Below are 3,823 nucleotides of genomic sequence, written 5' to 3'. Positions count from 1 at the left end.
AATCAATAATTTGACAATCAATAATTAAGTACACTGATAATCAATAATTAAGTACGGTTAATATATATTTTTACCAGAATGTCGCAAAAACTTTATTTGGGTTTTTTAAAACAGGCGATTTACGTATACGCACACTGGTATGGATATGGATTTGACGAGGAGCGGTATTTGAAGTGGGACAGTCAATATTTGTAAAAACATATCAGTTACTTTCGAGTTTTAATTAATATAATAAACTTTTTTATCGTACTCAATTTTGAATTGTTTTGAATGGGTGTGGATATTTTAGCGTGTATTGATCAATGTAGTCTCTGAGCAGTTACAATGTATTACTGTGTGTGCACACTTGTCATTAGTGTGGTTTATCGGAGGCTAATGACCCCAGGTAGAAATATATTCATAAACATGTCAAGTCGTATTTATCCATATTAAAGATGTCCTTGTGACCCTTTGAGTACCCAGCTTCTATAAATTAACAATAAATACTATTTTTGTCCTGCTAAAGACTAAAGCTATACACTTATTTATATTCAATGCAGTAAGGCTTCAATAGGATGACTCTAAATTCTTGACATACCCCTGATATAGAAGGGAAGCCGTTTGTTTTAATTGATTTATTATTTTAAGGAAATATTATTTGAATTTAGCAAAGGTGAGCGAAAACAACGAAACGATCCATGCCACGACAGAATGGATTGCACACAAAATCACAACACAAAAGGTGCTATGTTAAGATATGTATTTCATACGCGTTTCTTATCGGCATGTGTTAAGAACTACCAAAAGTCGTTGGAAACACACTTTTGTTGCACTAAGTGAACTATAAAGCACCCTTTCACAAAGATTGAGTTGATTGTGTGCATCATCAATGACGTCATCGATATTGATACATAACGAAGTCTCTATGAGTATGATACGATGAAAAGGCTGGATAGCAACGGAAATTTCATATGTATTTTACTAAGTATGAGAGAAATAGAATAAAACATGGGCATATCAAGAGGACATAATTTACCTCGTAAAAAGCCTCGGATTGACCAGACAAAATCTTTCACGGGGGTGAGATATTCTTGACAGACCCGTGTAGGACTCTTCAAATTGGAGAGTCATCGTGATGTGGAGCCGGCTTTGTTTAGCCTTACGTTTAACAGCCAGATCATAGATAAATCACCATGAGAAATTATAAAAACAAACTCTACTTTGTTTTCTTATAATTGTAGTAATCTGTACGTGGAATGTGCATTTTTTAAAACGATCACAGTTTAGAATTATTAGGAAGCTGCGCCTACTTAATGAAGGTCTAGGTTTTTTTCTGACCGAATGTGAATGTAGTCATGAGCAAATTAAACTAGATTTATCAAATGCATACAGTTTCATTGAGTCCAACGTCAGAACAGATTAAAATATTATAATATGCAGAATATAGCGTAATCATACATTTCCTTATATAAGTTAAAAATTCAATACTTACATATAGAGTATACCGTCAAGAGAATCACATATATCACTGAAATAAAATAACAAACAGATAATAAAAAATAATTGAAAATGCTGAAATTTATATTTTACTACTAGCAGTAGACTGAAAGTCGAACGTATAAGGAATTACAGTTAGATATGGAAGAATGAAATTAACACGGCTATATCTGTCTCAGTAAATTTGATGATCTGAAACACGTTTATTGTCATCAAGAATATATAATCAGTATTACTGCAGACATAGAGAATACATGGTTAGTATCTTACAATACAAGGTTTATTTTGGTGCGAGACTTAGGAAAGCCGAGATGACGAAGCTTTGTCGTGTTATCTCGGTTTTCCGTGTCGAGTATCAAAATAAAACTTGCATTGTAAGATACTAACCGTGTATTCTGTTTATCCTGCAACCATTATGACGTTCAAAACGAATCAAATTGCAAGTTATTTACTTGGTTTCGTTCGAAGCGAGACGTTTCGTTGATGCGGAGTAAAAGATTCATTCACTAAACCGAATGAGAGTGTACTCATTTTTACTACCATGGGAAAAATGTCAGCGTATTCGCAATCAGTACTAGTAATTCTATTGAGTGTGTAATATCACTGAAACAAAATGAAAAGACTCAAATAAAATTACTACCCAATGCATACCTTTGCCCTGAGTCAAGAAAAAGACGACGCCACCATACGAGAATTCTTCGACATCGTAAAAATGACGTAATTCCGGTGAATGTGACGTCATTTTTAGCGGGACTGAATGGCGTTTCATTCACCGGAAGGTTAAAGTTCTGGACTCGTATGCATAACAAATCTTAAATGGCTAAGAATATGCTTAAGTTAAATTTCCGCTAAGGAGATTGATTTTTGTGCTAAGTATATTGCTTATCTTGTTAAGTGGCTTGCATGATTTTTCTTAACACTTAAGAATATTCTTAACATTAAACAACCACCTTACCTGTCTCAAATCGTTAAGCAAGATGCTTATCTTTCCAAAATGGCCGCTGCTAATGGACAGAATAATGCACCTTAACAGTTTGTAAGGGCATTGAGAAGAAAAAGAATTTTCAAGGACAAGTTGGATCCACTTCAAAACTATGACGGGTTTGAACTTTATCAAAGATTCAGGTTTGACAGGGAGGGGATCCTTTTTATTAACGATATTGTAAAAGATTATATTGCCCCCGCCTTAGGACGGAATCACAGCCTACCCTCACATCTGCAGGTGTTAATAGCACTGAGATTCTATGCTACAGGGAAAATGCAACTCTGCAGTGGCGATAATTTCAATGTTGACCAGTCAACCGTATCCCGAGTTATCCAGTGAGTGACAAATGCTTTAAACAGCCAGGAAGTCGTTTCAAAGTTCATCTCATTCCCTATTTCTGCTGAGGCTGTGAGGAAACATCAAGCAGATTTTTATGCAGTTGCGAGGTTTCCGGGGATTATTGGAGCAATTGACGGCACACATATACGTATTTTACGCCCCAGTATCAACGAGCCAGAATTTGTAAACAGAAAAAAACTTCCATTCCATCAATGTACAGATTGTGGTAGATACAAATTCCCGTATTTTAGACCTAGTTGCGAGATGGCCAGTGTCAGCAAACGACGCGAGAATCCTTCGTGAAAGTGGTCTAGCAAGGATATTTGAGGCGAGAATGGTGCCGGTAAAATGTCACTTACTGGGCGATAGCGGGTATCCTTGTAAAAACTGGCTCTTGACACCCTACTTCAACCCACTACCCGGACAACAGACTCGGTACAACAGGTAAATGTTCCTAAAATTGTGTTTACCTTTATTGACAATCTTCTCCGGTCACTCGCGCTACTGTTATAATTGCATTGGAGAGTTTTCGAAAAGGGAACTAACTCTAGTTGTATAATATGAGGGGTTCAGAATGGGATAATCCAATATTTGAACATCATAGTTGAAAAAAAAACCCAATAGCAAATAGAAAACTTCATCATGTCTAAATATTTCAAGATTTTATAGAAATAACAGACATCATATGCATGTATAGGGTGTGTTTCACCACATCACAATACATGTTTAATAGGAGAGTTTCGAGTTAGCCCGGATCCGACAACCTTTCGTATATTAGTCAATACTTCCGGTAAAAATTTAGGCCCTCCTAACTTCCGGTTTTCGGACATTCTCCTACCCGTTCATCACTTGAGAAACAAAAACGAAGTTTTAGTTATATTGTAACAAAGTGGGGTTAATTTTCACTACTGTAAGTGAAGATTGTTACATTACAGAGGCTTATCATTTGTTGTAAAGCTGTTATTACTATTGCAGCTGATAGGTCTAGCTACATTGACTGTGTTGTAACACTATAGGCCTCGT

The 3,823-nt window shown here is 35.9% G+C and overlaps 1 pseudogene; it reads left to right on the top strand.

Moving 5' to 3' along the window:
• The first annotated feature begins 2,341 nt into the window (after positions 1-2,341).
• LOC138330601 (putative nuclease HARBI1) lies at positions 2,342-3,248 on the top strand (annotated as a pseudogene).
• Positions 3,249-3,823: the final 575 nt, after the last annotated feature.

This window comes from Argopecten irradians, chromosome 9 (assembly GCF_041381155.1).
Source record: "Argopecten irradians isolate NY chromosome 9, Ai_NY, whole genome shotgun sequence".
Lineage (NCBI taxonomy): Eukaryota > Metazoa > Mollusca > Bivalvia > Pectinida > Pectinidae > Argopecten > Argopecten irradians.
Note: the sequence above shows the minus strand (reverse complement) of the source record. Positions and strands in the feature narration are given on the sequence as shown.